Consider the following 14,154-nt stretch of genomic DNA (forward strand, 5'->3'; position numbering starts at 1 on the left):
CAGTGACTACATAATAAACATGTATGGGTGTTGAATTCAATTTGGCTTGTTTGTGGAAGTAAGAGGCCTTTCTAAAATTCATAATCCCTACTTTGAGGGCGCCATATGTGCCTAGTAGGCCCCTAGTGGGGTTGCTGGTTCGATCCAACGCCCTCCCCAAGTATCCTTGGGCAAAATACTGCTCCTGATGCTGCGTCAGTAGGTAAATGTGCTAACAGTGTAGAAGTGAAAGTCCATTCACTTGTGATTTTTTTTTTCTTTTTAATGCAATGCATAAATGTCTCAGCTAATAACGTCCAAATTTATATCTCCCAACTCCTGAGCCAAATTGATGCAGCCCAATGTGTGACATTGATATTCATGCTGATGATGAGCCCTTAGAGGAGGATTTATTCAGGAAACGCAGAGGGAGACACATTTGTCAGACGAGGGAGCCTCTGGAACCAAAGAACGCCCTTGGTCTGTCCCCTTTAGTGGACTTCTGCACGTCGCCATGATTGCTCACCATCTCACTTCTAGTGGCAATTTGTCATCGGTTCAATATGTCTCCATGCTGATGAAGACGATATCAGTTGCTGCTCATGCATATGTTGATCAGAAGTTGAGGCAGGCATTTTTTTTCAACCATCAGTGTTTCTTATTGAGTAACATTGGATAGATCAGTTTTACTGGCTCCCTGGTCAACTTGTGAAGCAGATCAGATGCTCTCTGTCCCATTTGCATATCATGCTTTGATACACATGTACTCTTGTACAGAGCAAAAGGAAGCAATTCCATCCTTCTTGTGTCACTCTCTATCTAGGTCACAAAAAGTGGCAGACTGGTGATGGTAAAAGGCATCATTACTTCACTCACATCACAGTACTCTCTCACTTTTGGCTTTCTTTGTGCAATTGTCCTCCTTTTTCAAAGGCTTTGATTTAGAAGGACAAGTTGCAAAGAGAAGCGATGAAGCAAGTGCAACCTCTGGCCTCATCTGAAGATCTTTTTTTTTTAATATATATTATCTGTGGCTCTGGCATCACATTGTTTGATGTGAAGTGGTTTGAAAGAACTCGAGAGAGAGGTCACGGGGTAGACTACAGAGGATGGCTGTTATCCAAGAGATGGCGTTATGAATGGCAGCACAGTTTGCACAGGAAATACCACACTGGGGTTTGACTGATGTCACTCATGTATTACTTGGGACATCTCAGATCCCCGCAACTGTAATGAAGACAGTGACTAGAAATAAGGCAAAGAGATGTGTTTGCGTGTGGATGCATAAACAGAACTTTTTGGCTTGTTTCCTTTGAACGGTGTGTAATGAAAAGAACCACAAGATGGAAGCTAACCGATTTGCCAGCAGGTGCCAATTTCCTGTGGTTGGCCAGGTGCTTGCTGGGCCCACGCGTCCCATTGTTTGATTGATTGTGACTAAATCAAAGGGTTGAAGGGTTTCAAGGAAAATTGCGGTTGAAGTGGCTTCGACTGGGCGTGGGGAAATTCGACACCACAGGGCTGCACCACATGCTTTTAATGAAGGCTGTTAATGAAGTTCTTTTGACTTTGTGTGGGGACATTTAACAGCACAGTTGTATGTGGCTGCTACTCGCTGTCCTGCTGAGTGTTGAGACGTATTCACACTAGCTTTGTCTTTGACCAAGGATTTTCATAGTCAGATCTGATTCATTCGATTTTGTCCATGGTCGACTTATATTCAAATGTTTTACTTTGTTTTTTTTTTTTTGTTTTTAAGACTCGCAAGACCAACCAAATTGGAACACGGTCACTGTGCACAGAGAACATGGCTTAAAAAACAACTTGCCAAAGCTGTGTTAGCGGCCTAATTTCTTGTCTTAAAGTCAGGATTTGAAATGAAGTTGGCGTAACAGCCTTACCTGTTTTAAATGATATTCAGAGATGGTCCAATGATTTTGATTGTTGTCGTGTGATATGTAAGAACCTGCTGTCACAAGTTGCACTTCACTTTCTGGAGTCATCTTCAACCTTTCAAAATACTTTCATAGTTTGGATGATTTCTTAATAGCCATTATGAGGCAATAAGGCCACACAGTCAGGAGATCTGGAAGATCAGGGTTCGTATCTCTGTTTGGTGGAGTTTACGGGGTACCCTGGTTTCCTCCCATATTCCAAAAATATGCATGTTAGATTCTAAATTTGAGATTCTAAATTGTCCATAGGTATGAATGTAAGAGTGAATGGTTGTCTGTCTATATGTGCCCTGCGATTGGCTGGCGACCAGTCAAGGGTGTACCCTGCCTCTCGCCCAAAGTCAGCTGGGATAGTCCCCAGCATAGCGGCATGGAAAATGAATGAACTAATATGAGCCAATAAGTCTGTCAATGTGGACGTAGCGTCCAAAGATTGTGTGCCACTGAAGCAGGTGATTTTATTCATGCATGGTAAGTATACGTCGTCTGTTAAACGCGTACTTCATTTTCAATTCTGATTGATAGCTGAATCAGACTCGTCCGAATCGAATTGTCCAATAGTCAACACATAACATTTGACACAATTTTTTTATATATTTATTCCTCTACTTCTTATTCCACCTAATTTTTTATCCACCAACTATTCACTACATTTGTCAACCAATTCAAGCAGATCCAATGTCAAAATGTTGAGCTCATTCAGGACATGTTGTTGACTTGCTGACTTGACTGACCTTTTCAAAAATTGTACTGTAATTTCATATTTTCTGTGAGAATTTCCCCATTGAAAATGAATATTGTAACATTCTGCTTATTCTAAAGGGGAACATGGCTCAGAAGGTCGAGTGGTTGCTGCTGGTTCGATCCTCAGTCCTCACAGAATTTCAGCAATCATTCTCCATTTTTACATTCCAACATTCGAAATTCCACTGTTTTTCTTTTTGGCCGCTTCTCAGGAAATAGAGCAGGTTGTCCAGAAACCGGAAGGCTGCCGATTCGATCCTCGCTGGGCAAGACACCTCACCCACCTTGCCTCCAGTGCTGCCCACACAAGTGTATGAAAGTGAATGAATGTTTGGTGGTGGTCGGAGAGACCGTATTATCAGACTATCGCAGGGCAGCTGTGACTACAAATGCAGGTTACCTCCACCAGTGTGACTGAGGAGTGAATGAATAATGAGTTCACTTCATTGTGAAGCACTTTAGGTGCCTTGAAATGCGCTATAAAATCTAATCCATTATCATTATTATTATTACTCCCATATTTCTCAACCGCTTCAAACCACTCCAACATCTAAATGTTCAGTCCATTCAGGACATGGAGGCTATCTAGCAGGACTTTTCTAGAAAAAAAGAATCCCACATTTTCCATTCTTCAATATTTTCTGTGACATTTCTCCCACTGAAAATGGAAACTTTCAATGTTGCCCCCTGTTGGTGGAAATTCGTTTTTACATTTAACATTACATGCAGGGCTGCAGCTAATGCAACTCGTTTTCTTAGTCGATTAATCTGAAACTTGTTGTTTTGATTAATCAAGTAATGTGTCCAAATCAATATGAACCAAACACAAAGTTAGTGGCTTGGTCTGCAACATATCAGAAAAAGGCAAACGTATCAATGCCATTGGTATTCATGGACTTACAAAATAGTTGTTGATTAATTGGATGATTGATTAATCATTGATTCATCTATTAATTGTTGCAGGTGTAATTTCATGTAACATTCTGTTTCATCTGTGCATGCTGGCATGGCTCAGGTCATGGAGTGGTCGTCTCCCAAACTGATGCTTCAGTTGGTGAATAGATTTCAACACATTTTTGGGATATTTCAACATCGATTCTACATTTTGATTCAGCTTCAGGGTTTCCGCATTCACACGCAATTTCAACTGAAATTGCTTCTTGTATTTGTAACAATTTTTTTGAGTTTTGTTAAATTACGTTTTTGTTAAGTTTCGTGAGTTAATCCGTCCAGCCTTCGGTCTGTGTTTATTTTCCAGCTTGTACACCTGCGAGTCTTACTTGTTTATGAGTCACTTCCATGTAACCTATAAACATAATAGCTTATGAATCCCGAATATCTGAAACCCGTCCTTTTTGGAGTGTATTGAGCTACGGTGTTGACTATGTTTGCAGTGTCGTTTACTGGTTTCTAGTGAATGCATAGTACTTTTAAGCTAGAGTGAACTGAGTGCAGCGTCCTCATGCAGGTCCGACTCCATCCACATTATGAAATGGTGTTTAGAATTTGAGTTTACATGTTTACGTTAACAGAAAGTGATAATTCATGACACGGGAACACCCCCAAATAAGTATGTGTTTTGGTTAATCATTGTTCCCAATGATCTACCTCCTACTGTAAACAAAGTGAATATATATATATATATTTAGCATATTTATAAATAGGAATATTTCTGTACTTTGCACATTCTTATCAGGGGTACACACACATTTTCAGCATGCAAGTTTCAAGTCAAAATGAGCTTACTATACGATATACAATCGTACTATAAAGCATATAACATATATATAACGGGTAACCTTTGAAACCACGATACTAAATACTATTGATTAATAATTCACATTCATCGTTTCAAAGTTTACATGCCATCAAAATAGTTGAGATCATTCAGTAATTCACAATTCAATTCAACATGGCAATCAAGATAATTACACATAATTCCTCAATAGTTGTGTACATAATTTGTTCAGTATACACACAGTTTATGTATTGCATCCAGTTAGCATTTGCTGTCAAACATAACAGATATACAAGAAATGAAAATGATTATGCAAAAGATAATACAGCTGAAGTCAAGGCAACATATTAAAAGGTTTCAGCAATGGCCAGATTTTCCAATTAATCATAAAATAATAATTTCACGAACGAAAATGTAGAAAAGACACATTTCTATAGCGGAGTTGAGCACACAAAGTTGAGCCATCAGAAAACGGATTTTATTGTTACATAACTAGCTGCTACAAGTGAACGGGTAACTTTTGTTATACATATAGGCATCTTACCGCTGAATTTGTTTACCCGTAATTGAAATAATAATAAAAGTTGCATTTGCGTGTGTTGCGGGATACATCTGTTTACCGCTTACTTTGCCGTGGAGGCGCAACAGAGAATCAGGAGGGGAGCTTCCTGTCAGCTGTCTGACGTCTTTTTAAAAACGTATCTGTGTATGTGTGGTCATAGCCTAGAGTTGTTCAGAGTAGAAGCTGTTCAAGCTAGAATGCCCTTTAAAGGGATACTGGAGCAACAAGCAGTGGGATTTCTGCACAGTAAGAGCATAAACATTCAAAGTGATGATATTTCTGTTTGTGGGACATTGCTAAGAAAACAAAAAAAATCACGGCAAAATGGATCTGAAATGGCACTGTATGGATAAGAGAACAAGAGGAGTCACAGGCTAGGATGATAAGAGACCTCAAAGAAGTTGAAAAATTCAGATGAGGAAAATGAAGCACTGCTGTTGTAATGGATTGAAAGTATTAGATATAGACTTGGGATAATGGGTTGTAGAGTGGATACAGAAAATAGACATATACTAGAACATGGATGCAGACATAAACTCAGATGCTGATTTAGAGAGTAAAATATATGATGTAGACAAGGGTACAAACAAAAACGGGTTAATTCCAAATAATAAATGTGAGAATTACACTGAGGAAAAATGTAATGATAAAGTAATGCTGATTGGAACACTGGCTGTTACATTTCAAGAGTAGAGGTATAAAACGTAACTTATCAAAAATGAAAGATTACTTGAAGAAAATTAGAAGGCTTTAGTATAATCGCAGTGACAGAAACATGCTTGAAGGCTGGGGAAATTGATGAAGTTCAGACAGATGGCTATGAACTGTATTATGTAAACAGAAGGATAAAAGCTGGGGGTGTATCTTCAGAACAAAATTGTGTTTTTATGTGCAGACGTAAACATTGATCTGGAAAATTCAAGCTCATCGAACACAAGGGATTTCATAAATTCATTGTATCACTTGAATCTGCTTCCAGTGATATCCAAGCCCCCAAGAATAACATCGAAAAGTGCAACTATTATAGTTACAAGTATATTAACTATCATGATAACTGATGTAAGTGACATGTTTGTAAATGTAGGCCCTGGTCTTGCAGCAAACATACACTATCTACAATAAAAGTCAATGCAAATCAAAAACACAATAACAGATTATGTGAATAGTGTTTTTCTTGGTAAGGAAGAAAAAGAAGAAATACTGAAAATTGTAAAACATTGTGCAAGTAACATACGGGCCAAACGGCAGTTCAGTGTACCATTTGGGCAATGACGGTGTGACCTGGAGGGGCGTGATTGGGAGGAACGGCCGATCCCCGATCTGAACCCGTGCGATGTGATGTTATTGGTTATTGGCACCAGGACTCCGTAGGCCGCAGGTCTATGATCGACTTTGTGGTCGTATCATCAGACCTGCCTTCCGACTGTCACACACATAGCCTACGTGCGAATGTTAGCCACATGGCTACATTAGCTGCCTTTTGCATGATGATCACACCGTGAGCCTGGAAAATTCACCATACTGGTCTTTAAATTAAAGCTTTTTAAATGTGCTAGCCGCACAAGATAGTTTCCGCGGCATGTGTGGGCAGTTAAGTTCCACATGGCAGACGTGATTGCTGTTTGTGGGAGGGGAAAATGGGAGGACGCTGCCAAAGATGGTAGTTAGGTCAAGATACTACACTGCACAAAAGGTGATCAGCTTTTGTGATCGCCATTGAAGGATTTTTCACGGAAATCGGCCAATACTGATCAGTGGCCAATCGATCGGAACAGCCCTTTTTTATATAAATTATTACATTTATTCATAGATATCATCAGAGCCGGCTGGCCCATTAGGCAATATAGACAAAAGTCCATGGAGCAGGGGTCGGCTCTGCATATAATAACATAACATTTTATAACAGTCATGGATTACACATTTTCAGGTAATGGTTGCTGTGAATCAGCACCAATCTGTGATTTATTTTCATTCACCAATGCAGAAAAAGAGTAGTTTTTTTTGTCATGTTCCTAACAAGCAACCATAAAATCACAACTTCCTTTGCAAAAAGCCCACCCCCAGAAACATCCTCATGTTTTATGTCTACTGTCTCGTCCCTAAAAAAGTGGGTAGTGTTTACAGCGCAGGCTTCTCTCCAAAAAACAGCCAGATCTGTTTCCAGTCAGACCTCTTTGACGTCCTGCTCTTTGAATGTGTGATGGATGGGCAGCGCTTTGCAATCCGACAGCTTGAGTGGAGAAGTTCACCTCACACCTGCCGCATGGTGTCCGTTTACCTGAATGGTGAGGAGAATTAGGCCCAGGTGCGGCGTTGACCAGATGCAGGCGGTTTTGTTACAGACACATGCCAAGTCGGATGTTTAACCACTTCCACTTTTCTAGTAAACACATGAACTGACGACGGAGCTGTTGCTCTGCTGAGACATATGGCCTCAACCTGTAAAGGGTTACCAGATGGGGACATGTCCATTATCAGCCCGCATTCTTTGTTTTAGCTTCTTTTTCTGAAATACAGTAGCTTAAATGCTGCATCACTCTCCAAAGTCAAACACTTTAACTGGTTTTGAACACACGCTAACACAACTTTCACAAAGAATAAAAATATAACTTACTGTATGCAGTAATCCCTTATGACTTTGATTGCATTGATTCACCTGATCATGGTTTTTCAATAATATATTAAGAAATCATTGCTGTTTCACGGTTGAATATGGCCTATTATTAGTCCAAAAATATGCTTACTTAATCCAATTTTACACATTTTTGGACTAAATTATTCATTTTCAAGCAAAATGAACTAAATGCAAATATAAGGCATTCAGAAGACGCATTCAAATTTTTCTTTTTACTCTCTTGTACACTGGTCACTAGGTGTCAGTAGTGTTACATAGATGAGGCTGAAGTACTGTACAGAAACAGGAGGCAAAAGTAGGAAAGGAACAGCAAGGACATTTCCCAATACAGATCAGGGGTGTCCAAACATTTTCCACCAAGTACCACATTCTGAAAAATGAAAGGATGCAAGGGCCACTTTTGTATTTTGTAAAGCAATAATACTAAGAAGTTACATATTTCAAGAAAAAAACTGCATCTCAGCTTTGTGATGTGGGTGAAAAAGCATGAACTTAGTAATGGAACGTAATTAGCATCACTTAATGTTATAATATCATAACTTTATCCCCAAACAAATTTTCCAACAATTACAACTTTGTTGTCTTTTGTTTCTCATATCATGACTTAAAAAAATGTTCTTTAATATTTAAATTCAATGTCACTAAAATGATTACATGATTTTTCCTCATAACATTATTAGTTTATTCTTGTAAAATTGCATCTTTTTTTTCGTCAGAATACATTTTTTTTCTTCTTAATATTTTGGCTTTATCCTCGTAAAATTTGTCCTATTTTTGTCCATTTTTGCCGGGCTTTTCCCCCTCCAACTATTTCAACTTGTTTCTGGTAGATTTTCTTCTCCTAATTTCGACTTTCTTCACAAAATATTTTGACTTTAAGTTTTTCCACAACCTAATTTTCCAAAAATGACAACTTTATTTGTTGTTTTGTTTGTTTCTCATAATATTACAACTAAACGACTAACGTCTTTTTTTCTCATTAGATTACAACATTTTTGTCTTAGTATTTTTACTTTGTAAAATTACTGCATTTTTTTTCCATTTTTGCTGGGGTTTTTTGTTTGTTTGTTTTCTTGTTAAATTATATTTATAGAATGTGCCACGGGACAACAAAAAAAGAGCCACAGGCTGCAAATTTTCCCTGGGTCGCACTTTGGACACCCCTGGTCTAGATTATGTCTTATTTTGTCTTATTATGTCTACTGTATTGGGTAATACAAGTGTAAAGGAGACTAAAGGGGTGTTATTTTATGTCTAGAGGGCTCCGATAATGTTTAAAAAACGTATTTAGAAGGCTGTAAACAGGTTTTCTATGCTCTAACCACGAACATATTTGATTTATAAATAAGGAATCCTACTTTACGGAAATTCACTTATCACGGTCGGGTCTGGAACCAATTAACCGTGATAAACAAGGGCTTACTTTACTGAAAAAAAATTCAGTTAAATGGTTTTGTTCTCATCTGACTAAAACTTGCGCTGGTATTAGATTGTAGGATATTTTGGAACAAAAATCATGTAATCCTTCTCCCGGACTGACATGCAATAGGTAGTTTTGGCATTTGCTTAGGCATCACTATATTAAATGAAAAAAAAATGACAATAGAAATCTATCACTAAGCCAGCCTGCGGAAAAAGCCATTAAAACATTTTCCAATAAGATCTCTCTGGTAAAGACCCAAAGTGGGTCATGGGATTGTACATTTAAGTGTTGCTCCAACAATTACCTTCTTAATGCCTTCGATCTTGAGTGCCCTACGGGATTACTCGTAAATAGAGAATAGAACCACACACTAAAAACATGAAGGGGAAAAAAGCCCCAAGCAGCCGCAATGGATGATGGGAAGCACCTTTTCTAAGCTGTATGAGCCTCACCTCTGTGCTGCCCTTCTCTACCGCGTTGCAGAGGCCAAGAGGTTATACGCTCGTATGTCACACTTCGACAGCTGTACTCTCTTGTTTCAGCAACAAGATCCACAGGCTGTGGCTCGGTGGTCATCCTCCACAATACAAAGCTATCAGCCCTGAGTCAAAACCAATCAGGTTGTCAGCCCAAAATCCTCCGAGTGGCTGTTTGAAGTTGGAGAATAGACTTGCGAGTGAAGAGATGTGAGAGTGGCCCCTTTTTTTATGGCATAAGCATCTCGGTTTATTAGGGCTCCCGTGGCAGGTAGAAAGTAGGTCAAGGACTCTAAACAGTGTCCATGAACAAATAAAAAGCATCGCCCCACATACTTCATACTGTCAGGCACTGGCGGGTCAGCAACACTGAGGTGCAAATGAAGAGTGTGGCCCTCACTAAAAGAGGGTTTGGCTTACCAAACCCTATTTTTATTCTGCTTATGACTGTTTGCAATCCTGTGATTCAGGGACGGCCTTTGCACTTCGTATGAGCTGTCCTAGGATTCACCTCAAGTGGTTTATGTAAATCCATCTTAGATATTAAACCCAGGGCAATAAATTAAAAAAAAAAAAACAGTTGACACAATTGAGCTAAATAAAATAAGAAAAACTTGAATTACTTCAGGGGAAACATTGCAGCTGAGACCACACACAGCGTCATCCCACTCAGATCACCCTCCTGTGCATCAGTGTTTATCCCCTGCACACAAACAGTTACCTCACACACGTTTTCTCTCTCCGGTGCTATTAAGATTGCTGTGACAGCCCTACCTGAGATATCTGGGCCATGGTAAACTTTTGCAGGGCACTGTTTACTCCACTGGCTCCTCGAATGATCACAAAGCGGAGAAGTGACGTATCTTTCCCTTAGCGTTGAGCCTTTTTTGCATTTGGGCTCACACTTCTGGTTCTGGTCTGTTCGACTCTTTGTTGAACAGCTGTGTGAGAGTACACAGGCAGCAAGATGATGGGAAGCTTTCGGGACAGGTTTTTCAGGTAAACCTGTTTCCTGAGGCTTTGTCCGTGTTTTGTTGAAGCACAGTCCGTGTGATTTGCTTTCTGTCCTGGGCTAAATGTATCACTCTCGTCTCTTAGTGTATATTTTTTTAAAACAGCAGAGAAGTGACTACTTTCTGCTTTTTTGCATGTGGTCATGACACTCAGACTTATTGTATTGGAAAGTAGTGGTCATACCCAATAGTAGTGTTTTTGCTAAAAGTCCCCAGGCTTTCTGACACTTTAGTTTGTTTTCAACTGGCGACGTCAGCTGATATGCAGTGTTTGACACGCTCCACACAAGAACAAGCTTGCTCGCTCAGTCTGTCCAGGATTGTGGTTGAGGAGACGGGGAGGTTTGTTTCGGCCGCAGCCTTAACAGTGTTCAGCAGTCAGAATGTGTCCATGTTTGTCACTCCCTGAAGTGCACTGATGTGATAATGCATTCTTTTTCCTAATATTTTCATAATTTCACTTTGTGATGGAGCACGGCTGTCACTAGCTACCGGGGCTACATTTACCTGCACACGAACATGCACGCACGCACACTCAACACTCATTCTCCTTGCTAGTTTTCCCCACCGGGTCGCTACCCCATTCATCACCCTACAAGCACACGCAACGTCTTTTCCCAAAATGCGCCAAGGGTGCACACTCGGGAGTATTTGGTCTTCAATTGCGTATGACTCACACACATACACACGCACACACTTACCGCTGCCGCTCTGTTCCTTGGCCTCAACCATAGCAACGTTTCCGGGGTGTTTTTTTTTAACCACATGACGTGACACGGTTCATATGTTTTTCAAATGCCTCAAAAGGACTTTATTATTGTTTGCTTTGATTCATTATGTATGTTAGCGGTATATTGGTCCCATTATTGTTATTTTGCCCCTGCCTGTTATTTTGCCAAATTAATGTTTCTTTATTTTTTAATATTAAAGAAACAGTTGACGCCCAATAGGAGGGGCTTTTCAGGGAGCCTTTTCAGGCAGGTAGTGGGGTCTAGCTGGAGTCCGGTGAGAATTACTGCACAGCAGGTGATGTGCCTGATGATTTTTTTTGGAATATGTGCTGAATCACGCTTCAGAATTTAAATCAAAGTCAACATAGTGAGAAAACCTGACCCGAACCGACCAAAGTAATCATGGAAAACTTACCTAACACTTGCAGTTCATGCAAGACGTGGTTTTATTGACAGCCCCTCCGCACGGAAAGTTGTGTGTAGCAGTGAAATGGGTCCAGGCGGAAACGGCTGTGAGGCTGAACTAATGTTCTGCCGCGTCAAAATTGCCCCACAGCCGCGGGGGTGGCCACTGGGGTGGCCGGAGAGTGACCAAAGGTGGCCACGGCCACCCCTGGCCACCCCATAGCTCTGCCACTGAGCGTTACTTTTCGGTAGTGGCCTGAGGCATTGTGAGTGTGGCGCTGACTCGCTGCGGGCGAGTTTTAGGTGAAGCTCGTCGCCACACGGCTAATAGCTAGCCGGTGGGTCGTGGCAAGGTATCAGTACACCAGTAAAGTAATTTGATCACCGTAAAAAATGTTAATATTAATAATAACAATATTGCTGGAGCTTGGTTAATATGCACCTCACATTATTTGTAAATGGAGCGCTGTTGGAGCTTTTTGGATTTTTTTTCAGAAGGCTTTATAGGTGATACCCGTTACGTGCATTCTGAGCTGCATTTGTTTTGAAGTATTTTTATATCTTTAGAATGCCAAGAAAGGAGAAAGACATGTGTTCATGTCTCACATAAGGACTGGACATGATGGGACAAATTCCAAAAAAAGAGCTGTTTTCCTTTAAAGAAAAATACAAGCACCCGGCCGACGTTAGTCCTGCTCCTTGCTGCTTTGTTAACACACTGGCGCTCACTGATCACATGGGCTCTACTCGGCCACTGCTGCATAAACAAACCGGGGCGGAGTCTGGAATCGACTGCTTCCTTCGGAATTACAGTATCTGAGATTTTAGATGCAGGCCAATATAATCCTATCCTCGTTATTTTTGCTATTTTGCTATTTTGCTTTTGCTTTTCTATCACTCCTGTTTATTTGTGAATTTCATGAAGACAAACCCTTCTTATGTTCGCAGAAGATCTTTCATTGTCAAAACAACTATTTCACATTCACCACCTTAGATTTGTTTTACAGTGTGGCTGATTGAAGAAAAACGGTACAATTTCAGCGAGGCCAACCCTGGAAAGCTGACCCCTTTCTCTCATGGCTTTTTCCAAAATGTCTGCCAACTCCTAGCTTGCACTGTTTCTACCCTCCCTCAGGTCAAAAAGAAGGGAGGATTTTGATAGTTCCATTTGGATCGGTGTTGCCATGGCAACGTATCCTGTTCCAGTTCGCCCTGGTTCCATAGGTGCCTTTCCGCTAATAAATAAATACCTCTTAGCAGCAGCCTCAGGAGGGAAGTCCAGACTTCCTGGTCTCCAGCAACCTCTTCCAGTTCCACCAGGAGGACACCAAGGTGTTCCCAGGCCAGGTGTGACACATAATCCCTCCAGCATATCCTAGGTCTGTTTGTCAGAGGCCGACCGAAATTCTTGCTCCATGGCCTCTCTGGACTCCTCCCACACTCAAGGTTTTGCCTCGACCACCGCCAAAGCCGCGTGCCGCCTGGCCTGCCCAGGAGTCCCACAAGACTCAAGACAAAATATTAGAAATATTTTAAAAATTACAATATTTTAAATATTATCATAATGACATTTAAAATTATTAAAAAATAAATATGGCACTTGCATTACATATTGCAGCATGTGTCTTATTTTGCACCGTGTTCATTTGTGACGTGCATCAAGGGGCATCACAGCAAGAGCAGCATAATCTGTTTGTTCATTCCACAAAATGTTACCTGCCATTAGTTTGAGGAAAGAGAATGATTTAGTTTTTATCATTTTTACTGTGCTCACATTTTAGCAGGATAGCACAAAGAGGAAAAAGTGTAGGAAGAAGGTGCAAGCAAGTGCTAATGGCCACCATCTGGGAGAGAACATTGTTTATTCACATAATGTTTATTTATGTGCTATAGCAGATGCAAGTTGGGCAGCGCAGGGAGGTAAAATTCATGAGTTCATCTCGGAGTGTTGTGAGAACACATGCAGACTGCAAACATATTTGTATGTGGTATTAAAAACAAAAAAAAAAACACAAATGATGATTATGACATATTTAGGGACAAACAGGTCACTTAGTTTAATATTCCCATTGCAGGAAGACACACAAATCCACGTGAAGAGTTCACGTAATCCCGTCAGATGCGTTGCTAAAAGCCACCTGATTGAGCTCACGAAGGAAAACAATCATTCCACCGAAGCTAACAGTTAATTCTCATTTCTCTGCCTGGATCTCCAAAACAGGAAGTTCCACAAGCTGACTGCCACCACTTTTCTCTTTGCCAACAGGCTCGAACTGGGACTCATTTCAGGACTAGGCGGACTGTTCAAAGCCGCAACTGTCTTTACAGTCACTTTTGAAAACGTGTGCTGATGCCTGAAGCCCAGTTCGAGGATAGGAATGGCAACTTTATCGGGCCTTGAATGCCTTGGGGAGCACTGAAATTCAGCCAGTAGAAAACCTTTTTTGGCGTCTACAATGTTAGTGTGTGTTGCATTCTATGTTAAATTAAATC

Source organism: Dunckerocampus dactyliophorus, chromosome 1, assembly GCF_027744805.1.
Source record: "Dunckerocampus dactyliophorus isolate RoL2022-P2 chromosome 1, RoL_Ddac_1.1, whole genome shotgun sequence".
NCBI classification, from domain to species: Eukaryota; Metazoa; Chordata; class Actinopteri; order Syngnathiformes; family Syngnathidae; genus Dunckerocampus; species Dunckerocampus dactyliophorus.